The 13,733-nt window shown below is 46.5% G+C and overlaps 1 protein-coding gene across 1 annotated transcript in view; it reads right to left on the bottom strand.

Annotated features, from left to right (window-relative positions):
- The window catches only part of Rok (Rho associated coiled-coil containing protein kinase), a 54,027-nt gene extending 43,739 nt beyond the window's left edge, over positions 1-10,288 (bottom strand). The window contains exon 1 of the mRNA XM_089552787.1: positions 9,769-10,288. The gene's annotated coding sequence lies outside the window, so the exon portion shown is untranslated. The remainder of the gene's footprint in view (positions 1-9,768) is intronic.
- Positions 10,289-13,733: the final 3,445 nt, after the last annotated feature.

The following is a 13,733-nucleotide window of genomic DNA, read 5'->3' as shown; positions in this document are numbered from 1 at the left end:
GTTCTTTCTTTTTAACAGCCCCTGTTTTGTAATCATCCCCCCCCCCTCCCTGAAGTGCCAACTCAAATCACATGAGGAAGGAAGATTGGATTATGAATTATCGGGGTTTAACTTTCCAAAGCGACTCAGGCTATGAGAGACGCCGTAGTGAAGGTCTCTGTACATTTCGACCATCTGGGGTTCTTTAACATGCACTGATATCGCACAGTACACGGGCCTCTAGAATTCCACCTCCATCAAAATTTGACCACTGTGGCCGGGATCAAACCAGCATCTTTAGGGTCAGCAGCCAAGCGTCATAACCACTGAGCCACCGCAGTGGCACATGAAGAAGGAAGGAAAGTTGTGCAAATTGATAACAGTTCACTGAGGATGGAACAGCGGGAAACAAAGTAAACGACAAAGAAGACACACATACAGACAAGCGTTTCTTTCTTGTTCATCTCGTTTTGCATTGCTCCATCCACAAAGAGCCAATCACATTCTTAATTGATGAGCAAAGTTGTTCAAACGATTATGCTTAATTATCTTCAGCCATGACTTCTATTTAAAGTAAGGTGGCTACCTAAAACCAAAAGTGATCAAAAGTCACCACAAAAAAGGCAAAACAACAAGTCTACATCTTGCCAAGTGTCTTAACAAGCAGTTAGAATTCTGTACCATTAATGTGTGCTGAGAATTTTGTGTCTTGCATGCACGGGCGTCACTTTACGTAATATTTGTTTATAATATGAACGATACGGGTAATCTTTGGCACAATACTAGCCACTAACATCTGATAAGCTCCCTTTCAGTAGCACAGTGTTTTTTTTTTTTCCTTTCAATCTGGTAATGCAGACACACAATTGCAGAAAGAAGGTGATCCTATTGAAAGTTAAGTGCACTAGAGAATGGCGGTCACATGGCAAAAACGCGTCGCAATAGAAAAGATTTTAGAGCATACTCTTCACCATGTTCTCCCTGAATACTCATTAATGTCTCGGCTTCTAGAGAATATAAACTTCCCAACATCTCAGTCCCATTCACATTACAACTTGAATAAAATATGCCAGCTTTCAGCAGAAGCTAAGTTGCTGTCAACAACCCGACCATAACTTCAGTGGTCTTTTTCTTTTGCACAGGCTTACAAACAGTTATATTGTGCGCGCCACCTCTACTTGTTTCACTGCCAATTCCTGCACCTTTTACACCACATGTAGAGATGTAATTTGTCCCAGTTGCCTTGCTGTGGTTCTTTAGCCTCAAGGACATACTCAACTGGCATACCTTTAAACAGCAGCAGCATGTTCCCATTTTGAGCTCAATCTTCTTAATACTGCATAAGCATTGGTCACTGATACTAATTTACCTGATCAAAGCAGCAATGTGTACTATAGTTACTGCACGTTAAACAATATATATATATATTGTAACGGAAAACAGGGAGACAGGTCGCTAACCAGCAGAATGCAGCAGCCAGCCAGCCAGCGCGAGACACTTCGTCTTCGAAGACACTGCAGCGCCACCTGAGAACACCAGGTGTCAATATATATATATATATATATATATATATATATATATATATATATATATATATATATCTGCTGTTAACAGATTAAAAAGTGCTTTTCGAGATGACCGAAAGCCCAAAATGAAGCTGAATTAAAAAAAAAAACTAAAGCAAAAGAAAGAAAAGGGCAAAAGCCTTGCTTGAACCCAGTTGCAAGACACCTACTTTGGAGTGAGATAAAATACTGCAGCTATGATGTAAAACAGAAGAGTTTCATCCTGTTTTCCCGTTGGTTCACTTCCAGAGGGGGGTTCACTTCCAAAAAATGTAAGCATACGCTCAACACGTGTTATTTTGCAGGAGATAAAAGAAATAGCCACAACGAAGACATAAAAAAAAAAGAAATTCAAAAAGAATTTTGGCTCCACTAGCTATTACAGCTATACAAGCGAGCTATGAATTAGTCCTGCATTATTCGGACTCAAAAATGATGCGCTTCTTCATTGAGAAATATGTCTTAGCCCAGCTAGTAGGAGCAACATCTGCACTAGAGTTATTTGCATTAAACAACATTCAAATGGCCCTGCCATCAACTTAACATAAGACATCTATCTTCAAGGCAGTCTCATTTTTTTACGGCTGCCGTGGTGGCTCAGTGGTTATGGTGCTCGGCTGCTGACCCGAAAGACGCGGGTTCCATCTCGGCCGCGGCAGTCAAATTTCGATGAAGGTGGAATTCTGGAGACTGTGCGATGCCAGTGCACGTTACAGAACCCCAGGTGGTCGAAATTTTCGGAGCCCTCCACTACGCAGCCCCTCACAGCTTGAATTGCTTTGGGACATTAAACCCCCGTAAACCATTTTTTTACACCCTAAAAAATCACTAGCAGCTAGCTGTACTTTGCTAAAAACAGCCACTCAAGAGGCGGATTTGGGGGCAGCCCCCACCCGAGAAATATTAAATGGGAAAACCATGCTGAAACCCATTTTCCAGATTAAAAAAGCAGAATAAGTACATGGTTCAATTAACACCACGCCCACCCTCCCCTCACAAGTGACCCATAAATCCGCCCCTGCCGCCACTGCGCCTCACTTTTTACTAAAGCAAGATTAAGCAGAAACCTTTGGAACCAGTGCTCCCTCTACCAGCCAACAAATGCATGACATACAAATGAAAAATAAAGAAAAGCAATCATAATGAAGGTGTCCTGCAGAATGATCAGCAGAATGCTCAGTTTCAGATAACACAGACCAGCTGGCACTGTCACATATAAAGCAGGTTACACGTCATTCAGCCGATGCGAGTGAGATACATAACTGTGGTCAATAAGATATGGCATGGAGATAACACTTACAATGCTTCTGTAAAACATCTCACAGACGGAGTCGTGCATGCAATTTAGCTCTGTAATAATTTCCTCTTGCTTATCGTCACATTCAGATATCTAACAGCCTTGGTAATATCATGTTTTTCTAGTATTTTTTTAATAAGACTTTGTTGAGGATAGGGTAAATGTGTGTACACAATAAAATTAATCCTAGTCCTATGATGGATTTCTCAAAGAGATATGGAGCAAAATGGAATAAAAACTATCAAATTTTTTTCCCCCTCTGACAGATTGCCAGTAGCAAACAATTGGCACCATGAGTGTTGCCTAGATTTACATGAACCATGTTCCAGTTCTTAACAGAATAATGTGCATAAATTAATGGCTAGCCCACTTAAAATTATGTCAAATAATCAGATGTAGAAATACCAAAACCTAACACAAATGCAATGTTTGAAATACTTTTCTTCCCAAAAGTGTTCTTTTTGCAAGTGCTAGCAATCTTGATTATGCATTTACCTTTTTTTTTTTTAAAAGCTAGTCATGTTATAATGGAAAATCCTTTCAAAGCTTTGGGTTCCATAACTGTTCGATGATCACTGAGCAAAATTTTGAGAACAAGTAAGAAATGTTTTATTAATTTGCACTTAGCGTTTGGCAAAGTAACAGGTCCACAATTTTGTCAACTCTACAAGGAGTACAGTTTTAAATTACAGTACCTCAGTGTAACTGCAGAATAACGCAAAAATGTACAGAAAAATTTAGGCAGCTCGAAAGTTAAAAATTTCTCTCCTCTAAAGACCCATTGCTCTTTTAGAAGGGTGAAATTTCGTCACATTTAGAGAAACTTTTTTCTGAAGATTTCTCAAAATTCTTACGCATACGTGTTGAAATACCACTGGGTACTTCCATCGGGGAAATATCACTGGGCACTGGGTATCAGAAAAGTTTGTACACATTATGAAGAAAAATTGAAAAATTATACCATGAAGGTACACTAGCCCTCCTTCTTAAAGACATCGACACCATAAAATTTTCATGTTGAGAAAGTACTGTTTGCCATCTCTTCTGATATGCATTTCTTTTTCCTCTTTCTTCAAAATACGAAATTTTCTTTTTGCCGCTAAGCTACACAGCTTTACAGCAGAACTAAGGTTGATTGCTCTGTGCGGATGCATTAAGGCACATTAAAAAGAAATTCAACAAAAAAAAAAGTCACAAGACCATCAGGAGCATTTTTATCAAACACGGTCTTCCCTTGCTGCGCAAGACTGCAGACCAACAGACGACAGACCAACAGACTACAGTTCAACAGACCATAGACCCACAGACAGACAGCAAATTCGTAGAAAATATGCGACATGCATGCCACATGTGCCGTTTTACAGCACCCAGAAAAGAAGCCATAAAGCTGCCTGAACGAAGAGCGGTTCAAGACAGGAGGAAGTAAAATGGCCTAAAATATGGCAGCTCACAAGGTTGAACAAACACCGGAGGAAAAGGAGGCGCGCTTACACGCGCTGTCATACGCAGACAGCATTTTAGTGCTTTAGGACGCTAGCAAATAAGTACGCATCACAATGGTACATAGTTATTCTTCCAGGACATCAAATCGTGTAAAAACAATGTGTTGCTGCAATCTTTTAGTACATTCAAGCTAAGCTAGTGACAATCAACAAAAACGCGCTACTAAAAATACCGTATTTACTCGCGTAATCCTCGCACTTTTTTTCCCTGAAAATCAACGCGAAGTTTGGGGGTGCGATAATTATGCAGGGAAAATTTTCAAGCAAATGTTTCGGAGTGTTAAATGAAAAGATGAATGGGTGCGAGATCGGGATTGTCAGGTCCGCTATTGTAAATATAACGAAAACATTACTTTCAAGCGGAACTTACCTTCGTTATGAAAGTACAAGGTGAACGTATGATTTCGCCGCGAAAAAAGGGGCCCGGGTTGGGGGGTCAGTTTAGATTTTTCGAATCTAAGCACCCCCTCTCACTTTGGGCATCGCGATCGTGAAAAAAAGGGGGTGCTTAGAATCGAGTGAATACGGTAGTTGTAGCCGCGGTCAATAGATGGCGACCGCTACGAGAAGCAGACGGCTCGCAGCAGTAATTTTGGGGTGCGATGATTATGCGGGGAAAAAATTTTTCCCAATTTTTGATAGCCAATGTGGGGGGTGCGAGCATTACGCGAGTGCGAGCATTATGCGAGTAAATACGGTAATTCATATCATACAAGATCACCTAGACTAAATGCTTCATGGAAAGAACCATTTTCGTGATGTCTTCTAGGGTGTAATATTATCGCTATGTGTCCACCCTACCCTTCAGCTGTTTTGCTGGCATGTCATAATTTTGATGTGTGTGTGTAAGGGTTCAAAGTGAGTAATGTAGTGATCCAGCTTGTTTCTGTATTAGATCCCTACTTCCAACACAGCATAATGTCTTCTTTGTAAACGGTGGTGCAAGCTAGCTAAGAAAAAAACATTCAGCTTTCTTTTCCTCTATCCCCAGTTATTCATCCAGTCTGCAACTATACTCTTCATATTCCTGACTAAATGTAAAGTCAACCAATTTTTCATCTTAAAGACTGGAATGATAGCCAGGTCCGAAGAGAGAAGAGGAGGTATGACTGCACGCTTTGCAGTTGCCTGAAAATCATAATCTTACAGAAAATGCCCAGACAAGCAAAAATCATGATTTCAGCAGAGATCAAATCCAAAATGACGGCGAATAAACTAGGCGAGGAGTTTCCGGATGCAGCACTAGAGGGCAGCATGGTTATCCTTCAATAAAGCAAAGCAAAATGTTCATCTCTGATCGCCCTTATCAGAAAGCGCATGAAACAAGATGAGTAAGGAATGCTGAAACACGCCCCTCTGTGCTCCCAAGGCAAATTATGAGCAATATGCACCCAACTGTGACCATCGGCCATAATTTGCGCCTAAGAAGGCCACTGAATTTTATCGCATCCAAATTTCACAAACCACTGAAAAACCCAACACAAGTAAATACTTTCCATTAAGTACTGAAACAAAGTAAAAATAAAGTTGCATCATCACGTATCTTAACAACGAAAACGAACGGCCGTATGTTCTACCCTGGTCTTTTAGAGGCAGAGCGATTCTGCTCTTCTGTTGTGATGGAAAGAGTTAATTCATTGTTCTTAAAAAAAAAAAAAAAAGACAATGAAAGTACTTGAAACTGGGTTTGGCATCTCAAAGCTGTAACCAATAAGAAGTGAGAGAGGAAAAGTGAAGGCCTCATTTAGCTCCGGTTCAGAAATTCGTAAATGGTGAGCTTTCGATTCCCACCACTTGAGGAATAGAAATGGTGAAAGGGTAACATAAGCCCATTCAGTTTCTTGGAATCTCTCCAAAGCATCCAAGCGAAAGAACGAAGACAAAGGACAGGAGCCATCCGCTGGCAAGCTGACTGCCGCGTTTTAACGGGTAGCAATTGACAGCTAAAGCTCATTTCCGACAACTGTCTTTGGAGGAGGGCAGAGACAATGAGTACCCAAACGTATATTTAGAGACAGTTCACTCTAAAACACACCGCACAGAACTGTGCAATTTGCACAATGCCAAATTTTCAAAAGCGAAGTTGGAAGTCCGTACCAGTTGCGTCAGTTCTACACATAGTACTGTCAACAGACAGTCTGAACAGATGCCGGTCGTTGATAAGGGCCAAGCATCTTATGTGGTTATCAAGAGAAATGTCACAATATTCTATTCCTTCTTGCAATGTTTACTACTACAATGTCATATGGTGCAAATTAATCAGGCAAGTGCATGAAATGTGCTGTTTTTCCCAAATGTGCCAGTTGCCAAGAGAGGCTGCTTTTGAGACATACTGGCAAATATAGGTCAGCTATCTTATTTATTCCAAGGTATTTTTGCAGCAATCATATGTGTCACATCCCAAAGCTGTAATGGTTGTGTTAAAACAAATATAAGGGCTCATAGGTGCTGGCGTAAGAGATAGCCTCATGGAGTTTCTCAAAGTGTGCCAGACAGACACAACACAAGAATAAATACCAACTTGTAACTGTAGTATTAATTTGATCAATAAGATACCTGCTCCTTGTGCACATATTGCTTGGATGTCGGGATAATGGTGGTCTTGCAGCTTGTTTAAAAAAGGACGTGCAAGATATTTTGGGGCACCTCTCCTACTCAGATGCAATTTTTCTCCCTCAAAATGAGGCTTTTATATGATGTTTATGCTGTGGGTATAATGTAATGGAAACAATTGGGATTAGATAACAAGCTTGCAGATCTGGGTGATTCGAAGTGATTGCCATATGCCCATTACCGTTCAGGTCCCTAGGCTCCCACATGTCTTCAACCTCTGAGTCACATCCATTCCTCAGAATATGACCCCAATCCTTCACTCAGGATGCAGGCAGGCCCAAGCTGCCCATCACTCCCCAACTCCGTGTGCAGAGCTCTCGGTTCTGCAGCTCAGGCCATACGCATCCCTTTAACTCCTAATCCTCTCTCTTTTACCAGCAGTCCCTACCTCGACACGACAGACAGCGTCACCTCAGAAATCCTCTCAATTGTGCATGCTATCTAGGAATTCGCTCATCTTCCCCCAAGCCAGCAATGCATTGTGTACACTGACTCTCAAGCCACCCTTCATGCTTTTCACAAGCAAACCATACCCCTGGATAACTTTGACCTACATACGGTGCCCCCTGATCTGAAACCTCCTACAGTCATATAAGTCAAGTCCCTGGGCTTCAGGGATTGCTGATGAGCAGTGCAATCAGCTCGCTCGTGGGACTCTTAAGCAGGCTCCAGCAATCCACAGGCCCTGCCCATCATTGCGAAACAGGGACCTTCTGATCAGGAAGGTTGCCATATCGGAGCCCTATCTGCAATTCAGGCAGGAGCTCGCCACTCGTATCAGCCCCACAACCCTGTCTATTTTCCACGCTCACAGCCTTCGAGAATTCACACCAACACACTCACTACACCAGCAACACTTTCTTTATGCTGTTTCCAGTCTGATCTGTTCCACTCCAACTGTCCTGAATTCTGTGCCGTCTTACACTCTCTCTTCTACTGTACCTCTCCCTCATCCCCAGACCTCGCCTGACATAACTGGGTGACTTTTTCTCGTGAAGAAGCTCATTTTGAGCACTCGATTTCTATCCCCGAAATAAGGTGCCTTACTACTACAATTACTACTATTACGAATCCAGTTACTATTTGCACAATAATTTTTAACTCTTAGGCTGTACAGTGTTGGCAAAGTATAATCGCCACCCAACGCTGCCTAACCACACTTTTTCACAGCTGAACTTTGTCTAGCTGCATTACTAATACTGCGGCAGAACCAACTAGGACAATGACTGGCCTCAGCTTGCTTGACAATCAACCGTAGAAACAAATGAGACATTAAAAAATTTGTTCAAAGTCTGAACAGACTCTGAAAACCTCCATGGCACAAAGTAAACAAAAACAACTTGCAGCAAAATAACGAGACACTAGCAGAAAATTCCTGCCTCATTACACACGTCGTGTGAGAAGACGTGATTGATTCACTCTGAATCATATTCTCATGGGTCTCCTGTCGCTGCAATGCAGAACCTCAATTAAAGCGTCAAACTGGTTGATAAGCTAATGTGCACAGGTGATTTGGAGAGTCATTTCTTTATTGCTTATCAGTTCCACGCTCCACAGGGCTTTGGGTGCATTCTTTCTACTGCGTAACCTTAGCTCACTGAAACTCATCGGTCACTGATACTCAACAAGGGGAGCTGCCAGAGATAGCACACTTGAGATAGCAGCCTCTCGCACTACTGGAACAGTGCCGACAGGGACACATTTTCGAGGCCAGGGTTGTGAAACGAGCAACGGCCGGTGAATTTCGCCCGATCGGGAATAAAAGACACAGACAAACAAAGATTGTCGGGGGCACTGGTCGAACAAGCTGTCGCCGTGGGCCGGAAGACGTGCAGATGCTCTGAATCATTCGACGAGAACGCGATCGCGCCAGCCGAACAGCAAAAACCGAAGCCCACAGCAGCGCTAGCAGCGCAAAACGACCGCAGAAAACCACGCACACACATGCCAGGCGTGTCTCGCTCAGTGTTTATTGAGGTGGGTGGGGAGACCTGAGAATCGAACTCCGAGGGATTTGTATCAGTTTCCCAACCGACACACCGATGCAATCCGCACGGGCGCGAACAACACTCTCCTATTATTATTAGTGAAAAAAAATTAAAAGGGAAATCCGAAAACGAAGAGAAACCGAGAGAGGAGGAACTGAAGCCCGCAGGGGCGCGCCGTCACCGTGCTTCGGGAAAATAAGACAGGAGAGACCGCGACGGGGGGAGACCGCGGAGCCCGATTCTTCGGGAGAATCGCGGGGGCCTGTCAATTATGCGGCGACAGCTGGTCGCTCGTTAGCGAGTCCGCCGCTGCGCCGCTGTGGTTTCTTCAAGCGAAACAACGCGCGGATGTCCCGTTAAGCGAAGCGTGGAAGAGCCGTCGCTCGTCCGATGCTCCCTCGCAGCCACGCGCCGGAAGGAAACCTGCGGCTTCGAAAACGCTGCTGACATCGGAAGTGTCCACTGCCGCCGCCGCCGCCGCCCGCACCGCGAAAGAAAACGACGCTCTGCCCTGCCTTGCCCGCGATTACCATTTTTATTTCTCTTTCGAGGCGAAGAAGACGTCCTCCGCACAGCGAGGAGGGGGGCCCTGGAGACTATAACATCCCGCCGCAAGCAGTGGGCAGATTTCTGCTTTTCTTTTCCCTTCCCTTAGGCGTTTACGCGAGGACGAAGCCGGGCGGGATATATACGAGGAAAAGAAAAACAAACGTTGCTCGCGCGATGACGAGCTCTGGCCAGCAGCCGCCGCGCACGCTCCAGAGGTTTCACGCGAGAGGTTTCACTTTTGTCAACGAGCGGGAACGCGCGCTCGCGCCGCTCACCTTTCGAGAGACGTTTGGGGACCGCCACCCGTAGAGGTGCCAGTCGAGTCCGTTTCCGTCACTGGTCGCCGCACCTCCAGCGCTCGCTACGTGAGCGTGCACCGTAAACAACGGGAGCGCAGCGTGGTTCCGAAGCCCCGCGGGGCTTCATAGCCGGTTGGCACTAACACTGTCCGGCGAACGCCGACGCGAGACATGTCACCCCTCCCGAAAGCTCACGGTTCTCGCATGGTCGTCGTCCGCGTCGGGGGCCTTTGTCGTCGTCGCCACAGCACCCCCCACCTCCGACCGCAGGTGTTCGGCCACTTGCGGTAGCAGACACTTACTGCACAGCCAGACGTCGAAGCGCGTGGTTTTTTTGGCTTCTCTGTTTTTGGTGTATTTTTGACGCAGCGAACCCGAAAAACCGCCCACACTAACACTCGGCAAAGCCAGACACCCAAATCCGCAGAGCTGGCGGACGATGCTGCTTTGGTTGCTCGTTGCTCCTTGTTGCCAGCAGGAACTGTTGCGGAGGGCTCGAACCGCCGTTGGGCTCAGTTTATTTAATCGCACGAGTGCGCGCTTCCTAGAAAAAATTCTGAGCTTCCATCGCTTGTTGGCAGTTAACAAAAGCAAGGCCAAAACTTTTTTAGGTGTTCTGAGGCCTTGGATTTAGTCGTTTAGCGCCGTATTGTGTTCATTCAGTCGACCAAAACACGACGATTGACCTTTTCACTGGATGCTAATAGACTGTTCAATGAACCCATTTTCAAGCTAATCACAAATTATGTGTTCGTAAGTATAATGTCGTACATAGGTAATGCTATTTTGATTCTTTCACTCTCATGTTGCCAGTTCAGTGATCGGAAGCTGCGCTAGCGCCATGTTTTCGAATGCGACCATGTTTGCAAACATAGCCATGTGTCATTTGTCGATCGGCCTAGCAGGGCAACTAAAGTTTCTGACGCTAGTCCACCGAAGCTGAGCGAGCCGGAGCCCATACGCACGGACCGCCTTGAGGTTGCGGCATCTGTAGCTTCTGTCAAAGCTACGTGCGTAGATGCCAGCTGCGCCGCAGGACCGTGTGCGGCATGTGATGCTTTGAAAGTCGCAATTGGAAGCGACAATTCGAGCGGGATACTGAAAGGAAATGTACCGCCCAGCAGTCGTGGAGGATCAAGACTCGCTGTTGGATGGACCTGTAGTGAGCCACATGCCCACTAAGTGCGCGCCATCGACGGGTGCTGCCGCATAAGGTAGATCCCGAATAAGTTTTACCAGTTCCAGGTTTAAGCGTTGCAGCGTATTACCAAAGGGAACAATGGACACCCGGGAACGTAGCCTCTACATGGCCACTTTTGGGGTCGTGGCCGCCGGACTGATGCTATTGCGACTTCGGCGTAAGCGCCAGGAGCGTCGGATTCGGGCGCTGCAACAGCGCAACCGTCGCCTCGTCGCTCTGTTAGCATCTCGGAGGTCCCCGACTCCCGAGCCCAAGTCGCCGCGGAGGAGCGGCGGAGCGGGCCGTGGCGGCGGAGTCGCCGGTGGCGTTGGCCGCCGACGTCGCATCTGGACCCGTTTGCGCAGCGACAACTTCTGGCAGCACGTCATGTCTGCCGACTTCGACGCTCAGGACTGGCTCCACAACTTCCACCTGAGCCGCGCCACATTCGAGCACGCGTGCGACGTACTGCGAGACCACATCGCCACGCACGACACTGCCTGGAGACCTGCGACCCCCGTCGAGAAGAAAGTCGCCGTCTTCCTGTGGCGGCTGTCCAACAACTGCCACTACAAGGTCCTCAGCCAGCTGTTCGGCGTCGGGCGGTCCTCGGCCTGCCTGATCCTCAAGGAGGCCATCCAGGCACTGATCCTCCACGTCATGCCGCGGGTTATCAAGCCGTGTGAAAACACTCCGAGCTTCTTCGAAGAAGTCTACGGCCTGCCCGGCTGCCACGGCGTCATCTGCTCGACGTACATTCCGGTCAGCCCTCCGAACTACGTCAAGGCCGAGTATGCCGTGCCGGGCCAGGACGACTTATACGCCTGCTTGCTCCAAGTCGTGGTGGGCCGTGACGGTCAGATCACGGCGGCGCGAGCGGGCCAGACTCCTTCCCGCCCGGGGAGGCTTGAAGATTGGGCTTTCGTTCCCGAACTTACGGCAGCGTTCGAGCAAGACGCAGCCTCGTCCAGCGCAACGGATTCCAGGGACCCTGGCCACTTCGCCTACTTGGTGGCGGACTCGTCATTTCCGCTTAGGCCCGAAGTGCTGAAGCCGTACGACTTCGCGGCCACCAAGCCGCAGAGGACGTACAACAGCGCCCTCAACGGTGCCATCGGCTACGCGACACAGACGGTGCTCAAGATGAAGGCTCGCTGGAAGTGCCTGGCCGCCAAGTACGAGGGAGACCTGAGCAGTGTGGGAGACTTGGTGTTGGCTTGTTGCGTGCTGCACAATATCTGCGAGGCCAAAGGGGACCGCTTTGATCCCCGCTGGGCTGAAGGGATCACGGCCACTCACCCAGCATCATGCCACATTCCCAAAGTCTCGGATGAAATGCTGAGCAAAGCGAGAGTCAAGAGGGATGCTCTGGCCATCAAGTTGGCTACGAGAGACGTTTGAGCGACTTTGTTGGGCGGCATTCAAGGATCCATGCTTTGGATGAAAAGCTTGCCAAGGAGCCCAACAAGAGCAGTGGGCCTAGTAAAACACAACTCTGGATGAGCCGTCAAGTAATTTTACGTGGTTGAAGTGCATCGTGAAGAAAGAGTGCCTGTGAAGAATGGGTGAAGTACGGCGGTTGTGAAGGATGTTAGGCACATTTTCGCCTAGTGGTCCTAGGACAGTGATCTGCACCTAACAAGTTTCTGGCAGCTTGCATGAACCTTTTAGGCATGACTGATGATGGGCATGCCGGCCATGAGCCTAGTAGCTGTGATGCAGACAACCTTCCACAGGGGTCAAAGTGGCCTGCTGGCAAGCATGTTGTGAATTGTGTTCTGATACTGGTGGTTGCGTTTCAGCCGGAGGAAGATGGCGAAATATTGTGTTCCAACCTTTCACTGTATATGTACAAGCCATAGGCTGTCAAATACTTCAATTCCTTCAAGATGCAAGTCATATCCCAAATTTTGCCTCAAGATTTGAAGCGGCGCATTTTGTGTCACCAGTTGTGTAGCAGTTCTGTCGGGCAGGATCACTGTTCATGCTCTTCTCAGAATTCTTAATAATTTACCTACCAAGTAGAGCAGTTGGCCAAACGTGCTTAGCCGGTGGGAGAACATGTGTTGAGAAGTAAACAGGGTGTAAACAGGGTGGCAGAATACCAAGCAGAGTTGCTTTTTGCTTGAAAGGAACAGGCTCCCATGTCAGTGTTGTGAAACCAGCTCAAGGCTAGTCGCTGATGGTGTTGTGTTGGACAAGGGTGGTACACATGTGTAACTTGATTTGCACATTAAATGAATGTAATTCTCTTTCTGTTGAAAACACTTGGGGAATGTCATGCGATTTTCGTGACCACCGGCACATGCCAAAGTGAGGAATTTGGAAATGAGTGCATTTGGGAATCTGAAAGATGTGTGTCTATGCGTTTGTTGGAACTGTCACTCTGAAACTTTCTGCATAACTCACAAATAGCAGCTGAGCTAGTGAGGCAGTTCAGATGCGAGTTCTTTGCAAGTGTCCCATAATAAAACTGTGTTTTAGTGGCCCTGTTTAGCACAGACTTCTGGAGTGAGGTACTTTGAGTGGGCTGCAGGAACTTGTTTCTAGCAGTCAGCTGAGGTGGAGTAATTGGAGAAACATCTTTTTCAACTCTCGTTCATCGTAAAAAAAAAAAAAAACACTTGCTCACAAAGTGATGTTATCAGTGCACAGTTCATAAAAAGAGTGCACTGGTAGTAAAGGCCCAAAAAGCAGATGCCAAAAATATGTGGATTTTTATTTAACAGGCATTCCTCCACACTGTGGTATAGTGCCATAT

Source organism: Amblyomma mixtum, chromosome 7 (genome assembly GCF_055824585.1).
Source record: "Amblyomma mixtum isolate Tamu chromosome 7, ASM5582458v1, whole genome shotgun sequence".
Taxonomy (NCBI): Eukaryota; Metazoa; Arthropoda; class Arachnida; order Ixodida; family Ixodidae; genus Amblyomma; species Amblyomma mixtum.
Note: the sequence above shows the minus strand (reverse complement) of the source record. Positions and strands in the feature narration are given on the sequence as shown.